Raw genomic sequence first — 25921 nt, 5'->3', positions numbered from 1 at the left:
TTTTCCTCCCACAGTCATGCTGGTAGGTTGAACAATGAAGAGAGAGAACACCGCTCAAGCTAGTCAAAGTCCACGATTCAAGGTGGGTGCTGAACCTCGGCTCGCCACCAGGAGAAGCATGAAAGAAGAAAATGGTCGCACACCACCACGGAATCCAATGAAGAAATGTTCTTTATTCACATGAGTGGTACGAGGTACAGCAGAGTAGGACAGTAGACGCGTTTCACACGACTGCTACGTGCTTGTTCCTTGTACCACTTATGTGTATAAAGAACGTTTCTTCATTGGATTCTGTGCTGGTGTGCGACCATTTTCTTCTTTCATGCTGGTAGGTTAATTGGCCCCAGTATGCATGTATGAATGTGAGTCGGCCCTCATTCGCATTGGAGTGACTGGTCAAGCGATTTGACCTGTCAAAGTCACACCCGATTGTCAGCAATGGCACTGTAAGCTCCTTGAGGTCAGGGACAGATGTGAATGTAGGATAGATTGTCAGCTCCTTGGGGTCAGGGACTGATGTGATTGTAGGACAGATTGTAAGCTCCTTGGCGTCAGGGACAGATGTGAATGTAGGATAGATTGTAAGCTCCTGAGGTCAGGGACTGATGTGATTGTAGGATAGATTGTAAGCTCCTTGGGGTCAGGGACTGATGTGATTGTAGGATAGATTATAAGCTCCTTGAGGTCAGGGACAGATGTGAATGTAGGATAGATTGTAAGCTCCTTGGGGTCAGGGACTGATGTGATTTGTAGAATAGATTGTCAGCTCCTTGGGGTCAGGGACTGATGTGAATGTAGGATAGATTGTCAGCTCCTTGGGGTCAGGGACTGATGTGATTGTAGGATAGATTGTAAGCTCCTTGTGGTCAGGGACTGATGTGATTTGTAGGATAGATTGTAAGCTCCTTTGGGTCAGGGACTGATGTGAATGTAGGATAGATTGTCAGCTCCTTTGGGTCAGGGACTGATGTGAATGTAGGATAGATTGTAAGCTCCTTGGGGTCAGGGACTGATGTGAATGTAGGATAGATTGTAAGCTCCTTGGGGTCAGGGACTGATGTGATTGTAGGATAGATTGTAAGCTCCTTGTGGTCAGGGACTGATGTGATTTGTAGGATAGATTGTAAGCTCCTTTGGGTCAGGGACTGATGTGAATGTAGGATAGATTGTCAGCTCCTTTGGGTCAGGGACTGATGTGAATGTAGGATAGATTGTAAGCTCCTTGGGGTCAGGGACTGATGTGAATGTAGGATAGATTGTCAGCTCCTTTGGGTCAGGGACTGATGTGAATGTAGGATAGATTGTAAGCTCCTGAGGTCAGGGACTGATGTGAATGTAGGATAGATTGTAAGCTTCTTGGGGTCAGGGACTGATGTGATTGTAGGATAGATTGTCAGCTCCTTGGGGTCAGGGACTGATGTGAATGTAGGATAGATTGTCAGCTCTTTGGGGTCAGGGACTGATGTGAATGTGGGGTAGATTGTAAGCTCCTTGGGGTCAGGGACTGATGTGAATGTAGGATAGATTGTAAGCTCCTTGGGGTCAGGGACAGATGTGATTGTAGGATAGATTGTAAGCTCCTTGGGGTCAGGGACTGATGTGAATGTAGGATAGATTGTAAGCTCCTTGGGGTCAGGGACTGATGTGAATGTAGGATAGATTGTAAGCTCCTTGGGGTCAGGGATTGATGTGATTGTAGGATAGATTGTAAGCTCCTTGGGGTCAGGGACTGATGTGAATGTAGGATAGATTGTAAGCTCCTTGGGGGGGTCAGGGACTGATGATGTGAATGTAGGATAGATTGTCTGCTCTTTGTGGTCAGGGACTGATGATGTGAATGTAGGAAAGCTGTGTGTATTGTTGGCACTGTATAAATAATAGTTTTTCCCAGTGGGATGTGTCTGGGCAGAGTTGATGTCTCCCTGTGTCTGGGGGGAGATTCTTGCCCCACCCCCCACCTGTGTTTTCAGTGATCAGGCTGTCGGGGGGAGATACCATTGATCACAGAAAGGGGGGAGGGAGATCCAGTCCGAGTCTTCCCTCCTCCCGCTGTATGTGGTTAGTAGAGGAGAGGGCGGGCCGGACGGGGTTGTCCCCTCCCCCCGGCTGTCTGCTGTACAGAGTCTGGATCGGGCATGTGGAAGTGTCTGCTGAACAGCTGAAGAAGGAGAAGAAGAAGGGGAGGAGGAGGAGGGGAGCGGAGCGGCGTGCATGTGGGGACAGGAGGCGGAAGGGCAGCGCTGCTGATCGGGGACCGGGATCGCCGCCGTGAGTTGCGATCCGCCTTTGTTGAGGAATCTCCTCCTCCGGTGTGTGGCCGGATCTGTCTCCTCTCCGGGATCTCTACACTTCTAATCCATGGGGAGCTTCCAGGGCCTGGCCGCAGCTGCACGACTCCAGGCTGGACGAGGCTCGGATCACAGGCAAGTGGTGAGCTCCTCCCCCCATCCATGGGGGTCTGCAGCCCCCCCTCCCCCACTTCTATGGAGGGGGGGGGGGCACTTCTTGTTGGGGGGTGTTTTATTATTTTATAAATGAGCTGACCGATTTCACCGACTTGGATCGTCTCATGGTGGCCAATCAGATGGATGAGCACAGCGCCGATGGTAATGGTGCCACCATCGATCGGGGTCACTTTTCGGTGTCAGGAGTTTTATCAGAGGAAATATAAATCCAAAGCGATCATTTCACCAATCCGCATCTTCATGTCCAACACCCTCCCCCAACAATCCGAATGTCACCCTGAAAGTGGTGGGAAAATGATCCAAAATCTCCAACAATCCGATTGGTTCGTGTATGGCCAGCCGGGCGATTCGTGGTCATCACAAACAACCGCTCTCTGAAGGATTTATGTTATTTTCAGAATGCAACAGCAGGGGTGAGACTCCAGAGCCCCCTGGATTAGAGGCAGGCAGGGAGACGTGAGAAATGTTGAAGTTGCTGGTAAATCACCAATAAATGTGATATTGTTCTGGGGTGGATGGAGCCCCCCCCCCCCTCTGCTCTGTTCTTGGCTTTGATTGGCTATGTTGATCTTTTGAATGGGGGTGATATGGTCAGGTGTGGGGAGGTCAGGCATGTCCTTCAGTGAAGGGTTATAAATCCCCGCTGGGGGTGATGTGTGGTGGAGGCGCCTCTAATCCATTGGGTCTACCTGCTATAAACATGCACACAGGGCAGAGGGAACAATGGGCTGTGGGCAGAGTTCTTGTGTTTTTGGCTGGAGTACAGAGCCGTGGACTTCAGTCTGCTGTGTGCCTACGCTGTCCTCTCTTCCCCTCTTCTAATGCTTGGAGTTCAGGAGTGGATCTTGGAATGCCTTTCATGTTTAATTGGAGCAGTATTTGGTGTTAGTCTGTAATGTTTACTCAAAGCATGTTCTCAGCTGCAGTGACAGACTGGCCCGACCGCTTTCTATTTGCTGAGAAAAGCAGCTAGGATTTCTTTTATTTTTTTCCTCTCTATCCTCTGGAACACATGTGGCTTCACTCATTCACAGCACAGTGTAATATCTACTTGGCTTTTCAGCCTCGTGTTTTCTAGGCTGGGGGGTGGATTGGAAATGCAGAGCGCCTGCCCATATTTATCACATCCTTCCTAACTGCTAAGAGATGCCTGTCCAGGGCTGATAGCACTTGACAGTCATAAAGTGTTTAGGCTGCTTGGATTCTCATAAATCTTTTTTTTTTTTTGGCAACTTAAAACTGATTTTTGGCAGATTTTAACAATTTTTACTACCTCAAACTAGCATTAAAACCTTGTCTTTTTTTTTTTTTTTTATTCTAATGTATTCGCTTCCATCAAGGAAACCTACAGCATCCACTATTTTTTGAAGATTTATTTCCAAATCTCTGACTTTGTTGTCAGTTGCTCATTATGGATGGAGTTGCTTGTTTTTCCATCAGGGAGGACGTCACATGACCACCCATGTCAGCAGTACTCCGTCTCTCTTCCCAACTGATATTAGATTGCATTTGCACCCTCTTCCCAACTGATATCAGAATGCATTTGCACCCTCTTCCCAACTGATATCAGAATGCATTTGCACCCTCTTCCCAACTGATATTAGATTGCATTTGCACCCTCTTCCCAACTGATGTTAGATTGCATTTGCACCCTCTTCCCAGGCCTGCCAACCTAAGCTGTACAGAAGTCTCTCCTCTCCAAACAGGTTCATGAACATATGTGCTTTAGGGGCATACAACATAAAATTCTGCCTGTTCTGTGCAGGAGAAGCCCAGCTGCCCCCTATAGACCTGAACAGTACTGTGCAGGGGTATATACACTGGTACCAACGTAAACTTGCGTATACCATGTACAATGTTTGCTTTTGGGGATTTTTTCGGCACGCTACATTTGGATGTATGTGCGAGTACTGGCATATGCCTGCACACATACATTCATGCCTGTGGGCAGCTCTACGCTGCACCTGGGCTTCCCTGGAATAGAAAAAAGCCCGAATTTTGTTATATGCCCCTAATGCACCCATGTGCAGGAGCCCTTAAACAGGTAACGAGGTGAATGGAGGCCCTGTCACAGACTGAAGTGTGCATGCAAGGGTGGCTCCATGGGGGACTCTGCAAGGCCAATGGAGCCACCTTCGACCCTATAAATGGAGGAGAGAAACTTCTAAGACAGAAAGCAAACAGGTTTGCAAAGCGAAGTAGCCCTGTAGTATGCTCCTAATTATCACATTGCACAATGATGGTTTATTAACACGTTTAACCAATTTGGTGTTTTTTTTTTTTTAATCCAAACTGCAGCACCTGATCAATACAATTTGGAATTCAGCATTTCCATGGCATGGTGTAGCGAATATCCTGGTTGATGGACTGGTGGTGTTGTAGCCAACATCCTGGTTGATGGACTGGTGGTGGTGTTTCTGCACCACCTTCACCAGTCTTGTAACTTACCCCAGTAGTGTAGTACCAACCGCGGTTTGATTCCCTCATTTTACCTGTAGTCCTCACCTGGTTGCCGCCACACACGCCTTACACCATCTGAACCAAATAATTTTATCTTGGTCTCATCAGACCACAGGACATGGTTCCAGTAATCCTAGGTCCTTAGTCTTCTTGTCTTCAACAAACTGGGCTTTCTTGTGCATCATCTTTAGAAGAGTCTTCCTTCTGGGACGACAGTCATGCAGACCAATTTGATGCAGTGTGCAGCGTATGGTCTGAGCACTGAAAGGCTGACCCCCCCCCCCCCCCCTTCAACCTCTGCAGCAATGCTGGTAGCACTCATACATCTATTTCCCAAAGACAACTTCTGCATATGATGCTGAGCACGTGCACTCAACTTCTTTGGTGGACCATGGCGAGGCCTGTTCTGAGTGGAAGCTGTCCTGTTAAACCGCTGTATGGTCTTGGCCACCATGCTTGAGCTCAGTTTCAGGCAATCTTCTTATAGCCTAGGCCATCTTTATGTAGAGCAACAATTCTTTTTTTTTTTCAGACCCTCAGAGAGTTCTTTGCCATGAGGTGCCATGTTGAACTTTCAGTGACCAGTTTGAGAGAGTGAGAGCGATAACGCCACATTTAACACACCTGCTCCCCATTCACACCTGAGACCTTGTAACACTAACGAGTCACATGACACTGGGGAGGGAAAATGGCTAATTTGGACATTTTAACTTGGGGTGGAGGTTGTTGCCAGCAGTTTAGACATTAATGGCTGTGTTGAGTTATTATGAGGGGATAGTAAATTTACACTGTTATACAAGCTGTACACTCACTGCTTTACATTGTAGCAAAGTGTCATTTCTTCAGTGTTGTCACATGAAATGATGGAATAAAATATTTACAAAAATGTGAGGGGTGTACTCCCTTTTGTGAGATGCTGTATAATTGACAGGCCAGGCAGCCTTATTATTGGCCAAATGAACCATCCATAGCCCCAACTTCATTGTGAAATGGTATTTTAGTTCAGCGGCAGTAAACAGAAATGTTTCTGCTTCGTTCCCTCCTCTGGGTGTCTGGTCAAGCTGTGCTTTTTTAATCCAATTGATGATGTCACAGACTATGCAGATATATCTCTGAGGAATTTAAAGTTTTACTAAAAAAATGATCACGATTTTAAAATATACACAGGGCAGGAAATGTTGGTCATAGTTTGGAAGTATCCCGGACTTCAGCTTTAACTGTTTAGGATTTAAGCCGTTAATGATTGATAGATTATCTATGTTCCAGAACTACTGATGTATGCAAAGTGTTTCCAGATTGTTCATATGCTGCTCTCTTTTTATAATATTTATGTTAACCTATAAAAAGTTACTGTGTCTAAATTCCGAAGCGTTCTGTTTCCTGTGATCGCTCAGGATCTTTTAGCGGTAGTGAGCGCGGTATGTTTTCCCTGCTGGTTTCACATTTTGTAGCCGATCCAATAAAAATAGAGGACTTGCCAGTTGAGGTGTGAGGTACCACGTTATATTTCAATGTTAAATTCCCCGTTCTCCTTTTAATTGGGATGTGATGTCAGGTTTTGTGGTGAAATCACAGCGGAGATTTGCTAGTGGCTTTCTGTTTGCCTTGTGTCTCCCATAATGCTCTGCTCCCACTTGTGACTTTAAAGTGTCTGTTCTGAAAGGCGTTGGAGAGGTTTGCTTAGTTCTCTTATTGTGTTTGTATCTTGGAGGGCAGGGCTGAGGCTTGTCAGGATTTTATGGGTTTTTTTTTTTAGCCAATAAAATTTTATTTAGCATTATTGAAGGAAACTTTACTTTCATGAGCAAGATTATGTGTAATTGTTATACAGTTTCATGGTAAAAATAGCTTCTTCAGCCAGCTAGGACTCTTTAAATCAGTAATAAAATGTATCCTCACCACACCACTTTTTACCATCAGTCTTCACAGAGCTTACAGTCAAATTACAGGCATCACCTGCAATAGAAGTTTTATCTTGGGATACTTTAAAATGTGTACATGGGTGCAGAGGCTACAGCTTCTCTTTACAAAGACTGTTAGTCATTTAAAATCTGTTTTTGGTAAGAGCTGGATAGGCCTACATCAGTACCTATAGGTAAGAATCGGCTGTAAAGTTTGCTGAAATTTTGTTTTCTCCATCATTCATTGACAGACGCAGCTCCATATTCTTCTTGACCATTGGGTTATGCTGCCCCCTACAGGAGTAGGACACTAGGCAGGACCAATCTTTACCATGCCTATGGGGCAGTCCCTGCAGGCATACACCCACTCCCTCTGCTATAGGATACAGTTTGTTTTTGCCTAGTTTAGGAGTAGGAGCTCAAGTTGTTCCTGGTTGAGCTCCATGTTCACTGGTTGGCTAACTTTAACCTTTGGGGAATTATGTTTTTTTCTGTTGTTTTTCCACCCCTCATGCAAATACTGCTTTGGGATGTTCCAATGATCAAGAAGAATATGGAGCTGCATCTGTCAATGAACGATAGAGAGAGCTGGATTTTTGACATTTTCTCTGAAGTTCATTGACGGAGGCAGCAACCCACCCCTCTATTTCTGAGTGGGATGGGTTTTTGTTTTTCTTCTAAACACTGCTTGCAACAAAACTGAATCCTATAGCAGAGTGAGTGGGTGTATGCCTGTAGGGACTGACCCATAGGCATGGTAAAGATTTTTCCTGCCTAGTGTCCTACTTCTGGTAGGGGGCAGCATAACCCAATGGTCAAGAAGAATATGGAGCTGCGTCTGTCAATGAACTTTGGAGAAAAGGATTTTACAGTAAGTCAAAAATCCATTTTCTTTTTTTTTTTTTGTAGCTGTTCTTGACACAAATTAACTTTTTTTTTTCTATAATGGCACAAAGTAATCTATCATGGCCCATTTAGATCTGTGTGGGTGTATATGTATGTAGATGTGTGTTTTGAGGTTTTTTTTTTGTAGTTTTAGGGCAGTTGTGTTGTGATATATTGGTGTTTGCTTCCTTTGAGAAATGACGTGCACTTTGATGCACATTTTTGACTTGGAGTGCATATGATTAACAGCCATTGACCAATGCTTGTTAATGGATGTTTCTAGTGCATTCAAATCCATATTATATCCATTTAATTCATTGCTATTGATTACTATGGGACTTGTATGCAAAAAAAAAAAAAAAACGTGGTTGTGTTGTATTTTTTTTAAAATACACTGCAGCACTAAGATGAGAACAGAGGCTCAGCACTAAGAGGAGGCTATTTTTATTTGGAGGTATGCGTTTTAGTGCGTTAAGCATGGATTGACATGCAGAAGTGTAAATGAGCCTTCAGTGATCTGAGCTCCAGTAACTTGTCAGGCGTTTTTATCGTTCTTGAATCTGTGCCATTCCCTAATTAAAGTGGAACAAAACTGTATCTGAGCATCACAAACTGTTTAGCTTTATTTTTTTGAGAAAACGACCCCTAACCGTTCGAGCTGTGGCCATATTGAGTAAGGGCATATTCATGTAGCATTTACTTCCTGGAATGAATTTGCCCTTAGCTCAGGCATGCAGGCAGGAGGGTGTGCTTAGAGAAGGATGCCCCACCTCCTCACAGCTTAATGAAACCAGGAAGTAACCAAAGAACACTAGCACCTTCCTGTCTACATGCGTTAATTAGTTATTGGTTCAGAGAGCTTTTCGTTTCGCTTTAATAAGACTGCCAGAGGGCTTTCTTTATTACAGCCATTCCAAGATCAGAGCGGCCATAAATGGCCGTATCTCCCATCTAATACAGCCAGTTCTGTACACAGTGATCTAATGCTTCCTCTGATGTCCCCTGCGTCATTTCCCAGCTTGACTGGTGAGGCTCACTGGGGTTAACCTGTAGTTACCAGAGACCTGAGTGGGGTAAAGTAGGGGAGCCCACTTGTAGAGCACACAACACGGGTAGACCTGTGACCTCCATCCTTTCTTTTGGTCACACACTGGGCAAACCTGGCAGGAAATGTCAGAGGAAACCTAGATCCCTATAAAAGTGAGCCATCTTTGTTTATAAAGAGAATTGGCAGGTGATCTTGGTTTCCACGTCACACTAGTGCCACTTCATGTTTGCTTAAGAAAACATTTATGAGGAATTGCAAAAGATTTAATTTGTTTAGTGGTTAAATAAAATAGGGTAATGCATTTGTCATGTACAATGTTGTTCTGTTTCTTGTTTAACTGTAGTGTTTTTCATAGCATTATTAATATAATGTAAGGATGTATTCCAGGGACATAGCTGAATACAAAGATTATTTCCCTAATTTGATACATTTGTCAATGCAGTTCTGAGATTTATTCAGCTCTGCCACAGCACAAGGCTTTTCTGGTGACCTGATTTTTTTGCTTCAGTTGAGGAACACAGTGACCTCATCCCCACCCCCACCCACAGGCTGCTAATTGGGCAGTGAAGGAGCAGCAGATGGCTGATAAGATCATTCCTCTGTTCTCCCTTCTCCATGTTCATTCATGGCACAATTGATTGGCTTGTAGTGCTGTCCCTCCTTTTCCCAGGGATTTTTCAAGTGGCCGATGTCAAGGCAAATTCAGGTACTTAAGTTGCATTCATTTTGTGTTCTATCTGCCTGGGGATTGGCCTAAATTTTAACATGGCATGCAAGGTGTTTACATTTCCCTGTTCTGTAGTTGTATGATTTCTATACAGATTTGTACATCCAGCTTTGTCTATCTGTGAATTGGGGGATGTGGACAGTAGAACTGCTCAGATAAGATCAGATAACCACCTTAGTGTTTTGTTGTTGATCTGATCATTCCTGCAGAAGAGGACTCTGTAAACCACAATGCCTGCATATTTATTCTTACATACTGTAATGTAAATATAAAGCTGAGCTCCAGGCTTGCAGTTGTACAGGCTCCTCTGCTTTACTGAAATTGCATACTCTAAATTCAATGCACACTCTGATTGTTACACAGTGTGCTTTAGAAGCTGCAGCAAGTCGGATCAAGTCAGCCTTGCTTCCTGGCTAGAGGACATCCAGCATCATCCAGCCTCAGCCTTGCTGACCCCTTCCCTGTCCTTCATTGGATTTCAGTTTTTTTCAATCATGGATGTCCAGCACCACATGTTATTTTTATCACAGCTTCCCAAAGGCAGGGAACAATTTACATTTTCTTGAAAATTTGAAAACGACCCATATTTTTAGCCTGGTTTAGGATTGAGTTGTACAGACCTGGTTTGCAAATCCTTTGCCAGATAAAAGCGTTCAAATATTTTATCTGCATGCCTAGAATTCAGCTTTAGCCTTCAAGTCATGATTGGAAACCAATCAGCGTGCTTGTCAGATTTTATCATCTAATGGGAGAAGGGAAGGAGATAAACCTTGTGTTTTTAGGCCCCTTTCACACATGTGGACCGTTCATTCCTTCAGTTCAGTCACGTCAAAATAGATGAAGTATTCATCAGTTTTACTTCAGTGGTCGTCCGTTTATCTTCAGTGGTCGTCCGTTTATCTTCAGTGGTCGTCCGTTTATCTTCAGTGGTCGTCCGTTTATCTTCAGTGGTCGTCCGTTTATCTTCAGTGGTCGCCCGTTTATCTTCAGTGGTCGCCCGTTTATCTTCAGTGGTCGCCCGTTTATCTTCAGTGGTCGCCCGTTTATCTTCAGTGGTCGTCCGTTTATCATCAGTGGTCGTCCGTTTATCTTCAGTGGTCGTCCGTTTATCTTCAGTGGTCGTCCGTTTATCTTCAGTGGTCGTCCGTTTATCATCAGTGGTCGTCCGTTTATCATCAGTGGTCGTCCGTTTATCATCAGTGGTCGTCCGTTTATCATCAGTGGTCGTCCGTTTATCATCAGTGGTCGTCCGTTTATCATCAGTGGTCGTCCGTTTATCATCAGTGGTCGTCCGTTTATCATCAGTGGTCGCCCGTTTATCATCAGTGGTCGCCCGTTTATCATCAGTGGTCGCCCGTTTATCATCAGTGGTCGCCCGTTTATCATCAGTGGTCGCCCGTTTATCATCAGTGGTCGTCCGTTTATCATCAGTGGTCGTCCGTTTATCATCAGTGGTCGTCCGTTTATCATCAGTGGTCGTCCGTTTATCTTCAGTGGTCGTCCGTTTATCTTCAGTCAGTGGTCGTCCTGTTTTTTTCATAATTTTTTTTTTTTTTTTTTTTTTACATCCACTACCAATGCAAAAACAGATGAGAAACTGGTGTTTTTCATCTGATCCGTTTTTTTAACGGAAGAAATGGAAGAAAAATAGAGCTTTGATCAGTTATAAAAAAAAATGGATGATGACGGACGTGGAAGTAAAATAATTTAAATGGAAGATCAGCCATTTACATCCATTTTTTTCATAGATATGCATTGATGTCCATTTTTCACCTGTCAACAGATGGATGAAAAATGGACAAACGGACAGCATGTGTGAAAGGGGCCTTAAACCTGCGGCAGGAGGAACAGCTAAGCAGAATTCAGACCCTACGAGGTTCACACTAGGCATTCAGTGATGTTCAGTTTATGTAATGTGTTTAGCTGAGTGTACTTTTTTGCAGATCACAATGTCTGTTGATTTGGCAATCCTCTTTAGTGTTTTAAGGGATCGTTCACACTAGCCCACATGCTACATGGAGCCATTTTAGCGCGCAAGCTGGCGTCTGATGTGTGGGTAAAACACCAGGTGCTGTGTTTACCTTTTTTACTCTTTTTCTTTTTAATTTATTAAGGTCACAAATTGATGCATCTTTAATTCCCGTGCACCACTGCATGCTCACCGGTGATGGCTTTAGGTGAGCTGTGGGTTCGTCATGTCTGTTTTCTGTAAGGCACTGACGCCCACCTCCAGGCAGTGTTGTGGTGTGAATAGGGCACATTGAAATGAATGCTTATGTAAGTCCCCCTAGCTGTGAGCCGGTGTTGATCTGTGCAGATTAAGGCAGGTCACTGCACATGGTGTGAATGGGCCTGCTCATGTGCGTGACTACATTTGTCCACCGATAATTGGATGTGATACAATCGCCATGTGTTTTTATACAGGTGCTTGCTATGTATTTGCACCCCGCACCCCGGTGTTCTGAGCTTTACCTTGAAAGGAAATAACGGTTTTTATCAGTTAGTGTCTCAGTAGGGAAATGATTGTGGTAAAAAGGAAAGATTAACCAAACTGTCACAGTTATTGCCATCCTCCGTCTCCAGGGTTTACTCTCTGAAATACTGAAATTTGCTCTTTCGCTCCGAGCACACGAGTTCTCGCTGCATTTTGGCCAACAGGGCGCTTGGCAGACAGCACATAAAATGTTATTTGATCTGCCTTCACAATAAAACAGCCTAGTATTACACCATTTTTCCTGCCTTCCTTGTGGCTGTTGAAAGTGGTGCATCAGCTATTGCCGCTCAATAAACTGCTGTGATTGAAGCTGAATACATCAATTTGAATCAGGTTTCAGGGCAAATGTGTATCTGTAATCTTTCTTGGGCACTGTTGAGCTGAATTATGAATAAAGAGCGTCTGTCTTGAAATTCCAATAAGCAATAGACAATTGTAATTATGTGCTTGTGTCCTCCCTTCCTCCCCCAGCTCTCGTCCTAGCATGGTTTTATCGTTTCACTTCTGAACTATTCACTAGATCGATGTTTAGATGTTCCTTACCCCTTTTGCTGCTTTGACATTCAGGAGGTAAAAAATACTTTCTCCCCCCCACGAAAAAAAAAAAAAAAACCACACACCTTCAAGCTACACGCACCTAGTCTATCTCAAGGGAAAGTATAATGGTTTTGTACACTATTGATGTCAAGACTAAGAAAAAAAAAGAAAATCCACTAAATATGGAATGTAGCAGAATATTTTTGTAGTCTTTTATCCAGCCTGCAGGGGGAGCTTTCATCTCCTTTTTATATGCAAAGCAATGCATGTCTCTCAGCTATGCTGAAAGATGACTTGTTCACAAATATCTACAAAGCTATTTATATTTTTTTGTCTGTGGTTTGTAATTCTACATATACTACATATACATAGAGAATCTAGAGAACAATGGTATGCTCTGGTCCTCTTTTAGCACCAGTAAGGCCTGTTTGTTAGAAACAATACACTATAGTCTCTAACCATGTTAAACGGCCACAAAGGTGCCTGGTAACCAAAAGCAATGTCCTCTTTGTCTATGCAATAGGAAACCTGGGAGAGACAAGAGCAGCACGTTTGTGTTCTTGGTGGGGGAAGGGGAGACTCACACACTCTTTTTAACTCCAAAAGGCTATTTGGTATTGCTGATATGAGCCCTGAAAATACAGTTTGAAATTCTCTTTTCTTTACAGGTCCACTTTAAGTTGACTAATGTAAGATCTGCTTGTAACTGATGCATTTATTTTCATGTTTCCAGTGCAGTGCTCTGGACAATCAGAACTGCTCTTTCAGCTTTGTGTTTTTGTGGGCGCCCAGTATGTGTGTGTACACTGCTCAAAAAAATTAAAGGAAGACTTTTTAATCCTAGTATAGCATTGTCAGTTAAACTTCTGGGATAGTGATCTCGTCCGGTAGCAGAGTAGGTTGTTAAATCAGTTTCAGCTGCTTTGGTGTTAACAGGTGCACTAGATGGGCTACAATGAGATGACCTCCAAAACAGGAATGGTTTTACAGGTGAAGGTCACTGACATTTTTTTCCCTACTCATCTTTTCTGGCTGTTTTCACTAGTTTTGCTTTTGGTTAGTGTCAGTGTCACTACTGGAAGCATGAGGTGATACCTGGACCCTATAGAGGTTGCACAGGCAGTCCAACTCCTCCAGGATGGCTCATCAATACATGCCATTGCCAGAAGGTTTGCTTTGTCTCCCAGTACAGTCTCAGAAGCATGGATGAGATTCCAAGAGACAGGCAGTTACTCTAGGAAAGCTTGACAGGGCTGTAGAAGGTTCTTAACACATTAGCAGGACTGGTATCTACTCCTTTGTACAAGGAGGAATAGGATGAGCACTGCCAGAGCTCTACAAAATGACCTCCAGCAGGCCACAGGTGTAAATGTCAGAAACACTTCATGAGGGTGGCCTGAGGACTGGATGTCCTCTAGTATGCCCTTTGCTCACTGCCTGTCACCATGGAATTTGCCATTGAACACCAGAATTGGCAGGTTCGCCACTGGCGCCCTGTGCTTTTCACAGATGAGAGCAGGTTCACCCTAAGCACATGTGACAGATGTAAAAGGGTCTGGAGAAGCTATGGAGAATGTTATGCTGCCTGTAACATCGTTGAACATGACCGGTTTGGTGGTGGGCCATTAATGGTCTGGGGAGGCATATCCATGGAGGGACGCACAGACCTCTACAGGCTAGACAATGACACCCTGACTGCCATTAGGTATTGGGATGAATTCCTTGGACCCATTGCCAGACCCTACGCTGGTGCAGTGGGTCCTGTTTTCACCTGGTGCATGACAATGCCCAGCATTGTGGCGAGAGTATGCAGCCAGTTGCTGGAGGATAAAGAAATTGATACCATTAAATGGCCCTCATTCTCACCTAAATTCAATAGAACCCCTCTGGGACATTGTTTCGGTCCATCCGATGCCGCCAGGTAGCACTTCAGTCTGTTTAGGAGCTCAGAGATGCCCTGGTCCAGATCTGGGAGGAAATACCCCAGGACGCCATCAGTCTTTTCATTAGGCGCAGGCCTCAATATTGTCAGGCATGCATACAAACACATGGGGGCCATACAAACTACTGAGTACCATTTTGAGTTGCTGCAATGAAATTTCAGCAAAACGGACCAGCCTGCTGCATCATTTTTTCACTTTGATTTTCAGGGAGTCTTTGAATTGGGCCCTCTGTAGGTTGATTTTATTTCCCATCAAACAATGTGGCATCCTTTCCTTCCTAACACATTACCCAGTCCATATCAGTATAGGTATCCAGCATGAGATTTTTCCCAATTGAGATCTGATGGGTTTTCAAAGTGTTCCTTTAATTTTTTTGAGCTGTGTGTGTGTGTATACAATATATTTATATATCTTCCTTGGCATTTTCTGTGTGTTTATTGGCTCTTTGTCTCATCAAATCAAGTTGATGCGTGGCAGCTGGATTTTAGTCCTCCGGCTTTGCGGTGTTAAGCCTTTGGTTTGCTATGATCACATTCTCTTTTCCTTGTAGTCTGTCATTCTCTAGTCTGCACTTTGTACATAATATTCTATGATACATTGCTTGCACGCTTGACACGTTCCATAGGCTTTTACAGCCTGTAATAGTGTATTAATCAATATGTCTTCAACCAGTGTACAGCTTCTTCCAAGCTGGAAGGTCAATATTACCTCATGAATTATATCTTGGCACATAACATAAAATCTCAAGGTAGGATGTGTGATTTCTGGGAGGGAGGAAAGTCTGTTCTACTGAAAGTGTGTTTGTATCCGAGTGCTGAATAGTCCCTATAGCTTAGATAAAAATAGATCAATGTACTGGCTAATGTGCTGTAAATTACATCTTGTGCCAGCTGTAGTCCAGCAATGTATGCAATGCTTCCAGATGAGATCGCTGGGATTTTTCAGTGGATACACTGGGGCTTATGGTCTGAAAGGAAAGATTCCATCCTCACCATTGTAATATCTTGATTCAGTTTAAACCTGGACTGTAAAAATAGCTGATTGGCTTATTTGGTCAAAATAAACTTTTTGGGTATATTCACGCCAGGAGTTGAGGGATGGTGAACACTGTGACCCGCTGGCATTGGCACATCAGGAAACCGCAACGCACATCAGTCACTGCATTGTAATACATCAGTTGGTGTGAATGAGACCTTTATTTTCCGAGCACGTTATTGCATCAGCAATATTCCTAGGATATGCATGCTATGTCAGAAGGACAAATTAACTTACACAAGTGTAGTTACCCATGGCAACATGACAGAATTTTAGTTTATCAAGTTGAGTTTAGCAAACAAAACCATGTAACTATACAGGTTAAATGAAGGGACTAAAGGAATCAAAAAGCCTTCCACCCAAATATCGTGTGAATTAAAGCCTTTGGGACAGAAGGCATTTATTTGTTCCATCACATATCCCAAAAATGAGAGAATGAAAAAATGTCTTATTTCAGGACCTTGGATGGAGCCATGCATATCATTGGGGATGCATGGAAAACCTGTGCATCCCCAGGCAGGTACACATGGCCCTTCATGGGTGTATGGTATAGTACACCCCATGTGAACAAGGTCATGTTCTGTGTCCAGTGCTGAATGGTCTCCCCTCTACATAGTATCTACAGCCCTGCCTCCATATGCAGAGTGCCTTGTATTTTTTTTCAATAAATACCTTGAATTCTCTGGGTGACACAGATTGTGACCTCACTGCCCCACAACTCCAACATCATATCAGAAAGCTCCTTGTATTTAAAAAAATAAATAAAATTACAGCAAATGGCGTCAGTGCCCTGTGGTTACTATGCATAACTGAAGCTGCTTGGCATGGTACCCAGAAGATTTAGACCTAAAGTTGTTCTAAACCCTTACATATACCCAGTGAAGTTACTAGCTTAAGGTGATACACAGATGAAACAAATCTTCCTATAGCTCTATTTATTTATTTATCCTCAGCCCTCTCTTCTCTACAGCCATTTTCAGAATTTATACAGCTTGTCTGAGATTTTGGGGCGGGGAGCTGAAGTTAGTTTCCAGAGCTCAGTAAGAGCTGATTGGAGGGAAGGGACGCACCCCAACCCCCTTCACACAGGGGCAGAGCTGAGGCTGTCAATCATAGGCTGTGTGCTGAAGCTCCCTCCTCTGTCACCTTTTTACCTCCTGGTGTCAGGAAAACTTGCCAGAAGTGACCTGTGCTGGTAGACAGCAGACAGAAATTACACTTAAGCCCTGTTCACACCTGAGTGTTTTTCAGCTTGTAAAATGCTCATCTCTGAAGTCTCAAAACACCCAACAAGCAAAATCCTATTCATTTCATGCATATAATTGGGGATGCATGGAAAACCTGTGCATCCCCAGGCAGGTACACATGGCCCTTCATGGGTGTATGGTAAATACGCCCCATAAGACCAAGGTCATATTCTGTGTCCAGTGCTGAATGGGTTCCCCTCTACATAGTATCAATGACCCTTGTTCACATATGAGCGTTTTGTCGTCTGAAGCAAAATGCCTGAAGCTCAAAAAAGTACAAGAGCTTCTTTTTTGGCAGATTACAAGTGTTTTTGTTAGATGTCAATGCCTGCCTCCAAGCACCTGCGAAAAACACCCAATAAAACGCCTGAAAATGATATGCTCAGGTGTGAATGGAGCCTAAAGCCCCGTACACACACACGCAGATCGTCGTCATACAAATGTTCGTCTTTTCTCCCCGGGATGTCGGTGTCTGTTGAAAAGTGCAAAGACAGCACAAGGACAGCACAAGAATTTTGTCTGCAGACTTCAGCTGACTGCAGAAGTGATGTCATGTAATGGTTAACTTTCCCTGTGTTTTTTATTTTCTGAGCATGCCCAGTCTTGCAAATCTGCGGTCTGTCGGCTGATTTCTGTACTGACAGGCAAACAATTGTCCGTTCTGGTGTCTGCAGACAAAAATTTTCATGTTTGCAAGAAAGACTCTTGTCCGCAGATTGTGTGCAGACATCTGTCGGAGGCACCATACTAACACGCATACAATCGGCAGATCTTTCGTCCGCCGACGTTTGTATGACGACGATCTGCGTGTGTGTACGGGCCTTTAGTGCTCTAGATTTAGGCAAGTACACACTATAGAAGGATATGCTTTGTTTATATTTCATGTCAGTGGTTTACAACCAGGTTAAAGTGACCTTACACTACACAGAAGTGTTGGTTAACTTTAAGTATTCATGTGAAACCAATAGGGCAATTCTAAATCTATCCTAATGAAGACTGCAAAGATCGAATGCTAAATATTTGGATTTTTGCATAAGCCCTACCTTGGCTAGTTCTCAATGAGGATCACTGACAGCTAGACAACTTTCATTTTCAGAAATGGATTTGAACTATATCTTGCCTCTGAATAGCTAATGTGGGTCGTGGCTGTTTGCATATTATTAGTCATTGTCCTACTTTATTGATTAGGTCCAAAAATATGTGCAAAATATGGATAATTGTTTTACCTGCTATTAGTTGTAAAACTAGAATTACAAAATAGCAGACTTTGGAGGTTTTTCCAATGTTTTACCAAAAGGTTTCAGAGACTGATGGCTTCATTACAGAGCTGAACATAGTCATTTAGACTTTAAAATTGACTTTTTATAACATTAAAAGTCTACAGTAATAGATTCCTGACATGTCACAATATACAGCAACAATAGGATATTTAAAAAAAAAACTCCACTTTTTTACTTTTCATTATTTAAAACCGGTCTTAAGAGCCAGCTAGGCCAGCCATACACGGGTTTCAGGAAAGAAATTTGCTGGATTCCCCCATCAACACAGACCGTTTTGATGCAGGAATCCCTCCTGCCAAGCCGTTGGCTCCCGCTGGAAGAAGATTGAAATGATTGCTAGCGGCTATAGCCGGCCAAGATTCAAATAGTGTATGGCCTACCTTAGTTGTCCTGGATTGAGATAATGTCATTGTCTGCTACAGAAGTGAGTGAAGCATTTCCTTATGCCTCGTACACATGTTCAGATAATCGTATGAAAAATATTGCTTTCGACTCGCGATTGATCGCGCGATAATCTGATTGTTAGTACACAGCTTTTGACAGCCGATGAGGACAGTTCGTCCAACAAAATTCAAAGGGACAAACATGAAAACTTCTGTGGTACTATAGCCTAGCGAACGGCAATTGTTTAATCAGTACAGTATGCGTCCGCTAAAAATCGATAAACAAAGACCACACATGATCAGGAACCCAAAAATAACCCGGAAAAAGCCTGGCTGCCATTGTTTTTGTTTTGCGCTATTACGCAACCAGGAAGCTTTTCCAGAATCGTACAAAAAAAAAAAAATCATACGCAAAGTACGCATTGTTGAATTCGATATTAGTATCATGCAACAAAATGCGAAGGATAAGTCGTACGATTATCTGAACGTGTGTGTGAGGCATTAGTCGCCCCCCCCCCCCCCAAATCATTATTGATCATTGTGACTATGCGTTATGTTTGTAGCAAGTCACAGAGTAAGGCCTCATGTACAACCGATGTTTGAAAACCTCTTCTGAATGCTGGAACTTGACAGCTAGAAAACAAAGTGAAAAAACATCTGTCCGACCTTTTTTATATGCCACGTTTACCGGTGTAACGTTAGAAAACCATACCTCGTTAGAATTCCATACCCTCGTCACTTCCTGTCTGAAACAGCTGAGCAGCGTAGCAGTGCGCATGCTCAGAGCCCCGGATACGTCATTGCACAGCAGAGAAGTTCAGAAGTACGCATGCTCAGAGGGAATGAAATTATCAAGGCACTGTGTGTACTGTTATACTTGCGGCGGTTACATTAAAACAGTTCGGCTGCAACATGGGGCATCTCCTATCCCTGACACTTCCCTGATCTCGGCTAATAAATATAAAAGCGGCGGCAGGTGTATGAAATGTAAGTGACGGCGATCTCGGCTCCGTGATCCGCTTTTATATTTATTAGCCGAGATGAGGGAAGTAACAGGGATAGGAGCAGAGATGACTGATGTTGCAGAGGAGCTGTTTTAATGTAATCGCAGCAAGTATAACATTACACACACTACTGTGAGAAATCCATACCCTCCGTAGGTGCACCGGAAGTGACGAGGGTATGGTTTTCTCACGGGTATGGTTTTTTTCACGGAACACCGGCGACTTTCATGAGTGTTTTCGTTTGGAATAGTTTTTGCAGATAACACATATCTCTCTTTCTCTCTCTCTCTCTCTCTCTCCCCCCCCCCTCTCTCTCTCCCTACTGCAAATCGTTAGTATGTTTCCCCATTAGAAATGCCTGTAAATGAAAACGTTTGCACGTTGTTAGAAGCTTTTGGTATTTCAAATGTCTATAAACTACCGTTCTGAAGTCATTATTTTTTTTTTTTTGCTTTAAAAAAATTGCCTCTAAATGACTTTAAAAAAACTATGTACATGGAAAGATAACATAGAGAGGGAAGAGGGGTTGGTGTGGGGGGGTGGGGGGGAAGTAAGGGGGGTTGGTCCCCCTGTCAGAACACAACAGCTCAGCGGGAGATCGCTGTACTAACATTGGATATTTAGTACAGCGGCTCTGACCGGAGCTGACAGTTGAACGGGAAAAGTGTACATCAGACTTTAGGCACACTGTCTGCCATTTTTGCAAGACTCGTGTAGCCCTAGTCTGAGTGGGGTAACCCTTATCAAGATGTAATAACTAACTCAAAGTGGATTTCCAGTTTAGATAGGGACGCTCCCTATAGGCTTTTGTATACCTTGGCAGGACCAATGCCTGGTCATTTTTTTTTTAATGTTTTTTTTTTTCCCGAAGGTGCACAGGTCTCCTTATTAACAGGAGGCCATTTTGATTTCTATTCTATTGTCACACAGTGTCTGCATGTGTTATGCCTTTGCTCTGTCAATATTCTCAACCCCATGTACCTTTCCCTTTTTTTTTTGTTACATTAGGTTGAGTTCTGAACTAGTGGTTGTCTTTTCAGTTTCTCCCTTCTATTGTGCATATTTGACGGTTACAGCTTGTTGACACAATCTGGGCACGAGCGAACAAGATAGTACAAGCTGTTGACTTTTTGTTCTGCAGCGTCACTGTGTAAACATATATTAGGAAAGGAGGCAAATAGTTATTTGGAAATGTATCCCTTTTTCATTTGCTACAGAATTGCTTCCTGAATAAAACACATGCACACGCTTCCCTCTTAACTGTTTTATTCTGTAGAACAGCAACATACTGTAAAGCCCGGTACCCACTGCAAGTTTTGTGAAAAGAAATCTGTCCGATCGCCGCACTCAAGCGATGTTGGTGCTCAGATCTTCCCTGCTGTGCTATTGTATTCTCACACGGAGAACCTGCTGAACTGGCCGATTTTCGTTCAGGGTGTACCCAGCTTGAAGAGGTTCTTCACTCTGGGTAGGTAAAAAAATAAAAAAAAATTAGTGCTATCCTTACCCAGGCCACTTCTTTTTCAGCCTTTGGGTTCCCCAGTGTAGACATCAACTGTGGGTAGTCAGCGGTGCTGCTTGTGACTTCACAGCCGCCGCCCCGCTGTGCTTTTTAAATCCGCAGTCTAAACTAGGTACCCCAGCACCCCCAAAAAAAGTGGCTGAGAGCATTGTTTGGGAGCCACTCAGCAGACCTTTTTCATCATGCCCTTAAGTTTCAGTGGTAGAACACCCGCGTTGTGAAAAGCCAATGACACCCCTGCAAGATCTCATTTTTGAGTCCTCTTATGTGAAATTTTAGGAGACCCTGGGAAAGTTGAGTGATTTAGATCTCAGTACAAAGAAAATGGTGTATGTAGAGGGTGTATCTAAAGAGCTAAACTAGCTTTATATCAGGAGCTTATCAGCCCAGCAATGATAATCAATGTGTAAGAGGCAAAAAAAATAGGCGTTTGATGACGACCACCACCTGATATATCTGCTATCAACAAAAATACACAACTTTTAGAAAGTCATAATTTTAAAGTATTAAAAAAATGCATTTCACATCAGATGGACAAAACCTAGCCCCAACTAGTAAAAAAGCATAGGGTATCAGTCAGACTGTACATAGAGCTTGCCTACACGCATTGCATGGTCAAAACCACTTCTTTAGGGCTTCAGTCTCTTATGTGACCAACTACCTATTGGGCCCATCATATCTATTCAGGCTATGGGGAGACATCTAAATAGGAACCTAGAGCAAGGAAGACCAACCCCAAGAAGAGAAGCAGACCGGGCAGCACCCCCAGGAAAAACACACGCTTCACCTATGAAAGCTACAGAGCTAGTTCCTCCAATGTCACTCTTAAGCCCCGTACACACGTACCGATCGTCGGCATACAAATGTTCGTCTTTTCTCCCCGGGATGTCGGTGTCTGTTGAAAAGTGCAAAGACAGCACAAGGACAGCACAAGAATTTTGTCTGCAGACTTCAGCTGACTGCAGAAGTGATGTCATGTAATGGTTAACTTTCCCTGTGTTTTTAATTTTCTGAGCATGCCCAGTCTTGCAAATCTGCGGTCTGTCGGCCGAATTCTGTACTGACAGGCGAACAATCGTCCGTTCTGGTGTCCGCAGCCAAAAATTTTCATGTTTGCAAGAAAGACTTTTGTCCGCGGATTGTGCGCAGACAGCTGTCGGAGGCACCATACTAACACGCGTACAATCGGCAGATCTTTCGTCCGCCGACGTTTGTATGCCGACGATCGGTACGTGTGTACGGGCCTTTATTTATACACCATCATGGTATATCCAGTTCAAACAAGAAATGTGTAAAATAGCCAACCAGCACAAAGGAACAAAATCTAAAGATTGTAAAACTGTATAGCAGAGCATGCTCCATTAGTGGCCCAGTAGGTATGGGGTATCCATAAAGGCTCCTTGGTCTCCCATGGACCCAATCTCTCTGACAAGACCAGGCATTTAGATCTCCATGGAAGGCTCTTGTTTGTAGGCTTCCCAGGGGGTAGGTGAAAGGCTCTGGCTAACTCTCTTCAGTGACCCCATAAACCAGGGAGTAAAAATTTTAATCTGCAGAGTATTTTGTGCTAATTACAACTAAGAGGTTTTCTATTTGTCAGCTTTGAATTAAAGTAGCCCTCAACCTGATAATTGATGCTTATTTAAAATAGGATGCATTACGATATGTGTAAATGTTATGACTTTTATTTTGGTAATTGCTGTGGATCATAAATAATTGCAATTTATTTTTTCTTTTGAAAAATATCCTTTCAACTTTGTAATCCTTTGTTACACCTCAGTGGTGCTGATCTCATGTGGCCTCCTCACAGCCAATTCCTTTATACATTCATCCCAATGATGGCTGAATGGCACATTTCTTATGCCCCGTACACACGTGCAGATCGGCCGTCTTTTGTCCCCGGGCTGTTGTGTCTGTTGAAAAGTGCAAAAGACTGCACACGAATTTTGTCCGCCGACTGCAGAAGTGATGTCATGTGATGGTTAACTTTCCCTGTGTTTTTTCTTTTCTGAGCATGCCCAGTCTTGCAAATCTGCTGTCTGTCGGCCGAATTCTGTATTGACTGGCGAACAATCGGCCACTCTGGTGTCGGCATACAAAAATTTTAATGCTTGCACGACAGATTCTTTTCGGCCGAAAGTGCGCTGTCGGATGTCGGAAGCATCATACTAACAAGCCAAATCTTTTCGGCCGACAATCTGCACGTGTGTACGAGGCATTAGGGTGTGTTTGTGGACAGTTGACCATTCCTGTGTAATGTGGGCTAAAACAGCCATTTGTCTCCACTGTGTATGGTGATAACTCAGCTTGGGTGACGAGGACAGAGCGTTGTCATCCTATAGCAGGAAGTGCCATAAATAAGGGCCTTCATGTGGGATTTTATGATTGGGTTTACATTTCTTTAAACCACTTATAAAGTGAAATGACTTAAGCTAGTTCCCTTTTAATTCTTGGTTTGTTTGTTGTGTTCTATAGCCTTGTATTGATGGAGATCAGACAAATGTACAGAATCAGATCTCACGACAGTGCTTACTTAAAATGCTTGCCTGTTAGCACAGTGACTCTTGTATCTAAAGGGGAGGTTGGCGTAACTCCATTTCTGTAAAGCTTCAATGCTGTTGCTTTTCGTTTCCTTAGAGGACCAACGTCTTTGAAGTATCTGCAGGTTGTGAAAGAATTTTCTTTGAAATAGCCATCTTTTGGTAAAGTATCCTCCATGGTCCTAAAATGTTTCTGAATATAATATTTCCTCCATGCAACTGCAGGAGATGAAAAGTCTAAAGCCTCTGCAATAATACTGTATTGTAAGATCATGGATCAGTATTATCAGGGTTGGACTGTGCATGCTGCTAGAGTTATTTCAGGAGTATTTGTTGATTCTTAGTGTACTTTCACATCACACCTTTCATGTGCTCACAATAGAATTCAATGATTTCTTTGCTTCCTGTGTTTGCCTTTGATGTTATTGCATTGTAAAAGGATGTTAAAAGCAAGCTACAGTCTTTTTTTAACTTACTCATGTATAATAAGTACATATATTTATATTTGTGAATTCTAATAGCACAGATTTTGCAGGGGGAAAAAAAAGTGTGTGTGTGTATATACAGTGGGTACGGAAAGTATTCAGACCCCCTTAAATTTTTCACTCTTTGTTATATTGCAGCCATTTGCTAAAATCATTTAAGTTCATTCTTCTTCCTCATGAATGTACACATAGCACCCCATACTGACAGAAAAACACAGAATTGTTGACATTGTTGCAGATTTATTAAAAAAGAAAAACTGAAATATCACATGGTCCTAAGTATTCAGACCCTTTGCTGTGACACTCATATATTTAACTCAGGTGCTTTCCATTTCTTCTGATCATCCTTGGGATGGTTCTACACCTTCATTTGAGTCCAGCTGTGTTTGATTATACTGATTGGACTTGATTAGGAAAGCCACACACCTGTCTATATAAGACCTTCCAGATCACAATGCATGTCAGAGCAAATGAGAATCATGAGGTCAAGGGAACTGCATGAAGAGCTCAGAGACAGAATTGTGGCAAGGCACAGATCTGGCCAAGGTTACAACAAGATTTCTGCTGCACTTAAGGTTCCTAAGAGCACAGTGGCCTCCATAATCCTCAAATGGAAGACATTTGGGACGACCAGAACCCTTCCTAGAGCTGGCCGTCCGGCCAAACTGAGCTATCGGGGGAGAAGAGCCTTGGTGAGAGAGGTAAAGAAGAATCCAAAGATCACTGTGGCTGAGCTCCAGAGATGCAGTCAGGAGATGGGAGAAAGTTGTAGAAAGTCAACCATCACTGCAGCCCTCCACCAGTCGGGGCTTTATGGCAGAGTGGCCCGACAGAAGCCTCTCCTCAGTGTAAGACACATGAAAGCCTGCATGGAGTTTGCTAAAAAACACCTGAAGGACTCCAAGATGGTGAGAAATAAGATTCTCTGGTCTGATGAGACCAAAATAGAACTTTTTGGCCTTAATTCTAAGCGGTATGTGTGGAGAAAACCAGGCACTGCTCATCACCTGTCCAATACAGTCCCAACAGTGAAGCATGGTGGTGGCAGCATCATGCTGTGGGGGTGTTTTTCAGCTGCAGGGACAGGACGACTGGTTGCAATCAAGGGAAAGATGAATGCGGCCAAGTACAGGGATATCCTGGACAAAAACCTTCTCCAGAGTGCTCTGGACCTCAGACTGGTCCGAAGGTTTACCTTCCAACAAGACAATGACCCTAAGCACACAACTAAATTAACGAAGGAGTGGCTTCACAACAACTCCGTGACTGTTCTTGAATGGCCCAGCCAGAGCCCTGACTTAAACCCAATTGAGCATCTCTGGAGAGACCTAAAAATGGCTGTCCACCAACGTTTACCATCCAACCTGACAGAACTGGAGAGGATCTGCAAGGAGGAATGGCAGAGGATCCCCAAATCCAGGTGTGAAAGACTTGTTGCATCTTTCCCAAAAAGACTCCTGGCTGTATTAGATCAAAAGGGGGTTTCTACTAAATACTGAGCAAAGGGTCTGAATACTTAGGACCATGTGATATTTCAGTTTTTCTTTTTTAATAAATCTGCAACAATGTCAACAATTCTGTGTTTTTCTGTCAGTATAGGGTGCTATGTGTACATTCATGAGGAAGAAGAATGAACTTAAATGATTTTAGCAAATGGCTGCAATATAACAAAGAGTGAAAAATTTAAGGGGGTCTGAATACTTTCCGTACCCACTGTATGTACATACATATGTGTGTGTGTGTGTGTGTGTATGTATACATATATATATATATATATATATATATATATATATGTATATGTATATAATGTGTGTATACTCCTGGGTCTCTGCATTCTCCTGTTGTCTCTGCCCTTATCCAGCCCCCTCCAGATTTGCAGCTCTCATTGGCCCTTCTATGACTCACCCCCCCCCCCCCCCCCGCTGGCAAACTGTGTGCGTGAGTATATGTATGTGTGTGTGTGTG

At 43.3% G+C, this 25921-nt stretch overlaps 1 protein-coding gene across 1 annotated transcript in view; it reads left to right on the top strand.

Annotated features, from left to right (window-relative positions):
* Positions 1-2110: 2110 nt before the first annotated feature.
* Positions 2111-25921, top strand: part of RERE (arginine-glutamic acid dipeptide repeats) — a 387592-nt gene continuing 363781 nt past the window's right edge. The window contains exon 1 of the mRNA XM_082274341.1: positions 2111-2423. The gene's annotated coding sequence lies outside the window, so the exon portion shown is untranslated. The remainder of the gene's footprint in view (positions 2424-25921) is intronic.

Source organism: Pelophylax lessonae (genome assembly GCF_965119305.1).
Source record: "Pelophylax lessonae genome assembly, chromosome: 12".
NCBI lineage: Eukaryota > Metazoa > Chordata > Amphibia > Anura > Ranidae > Pelophylax > Pelophylax lessonae.
Note: the sequence above shows the minus strand (reverse complement) of the source record. Positions and strands in the feature narration are given on the sequence as shown.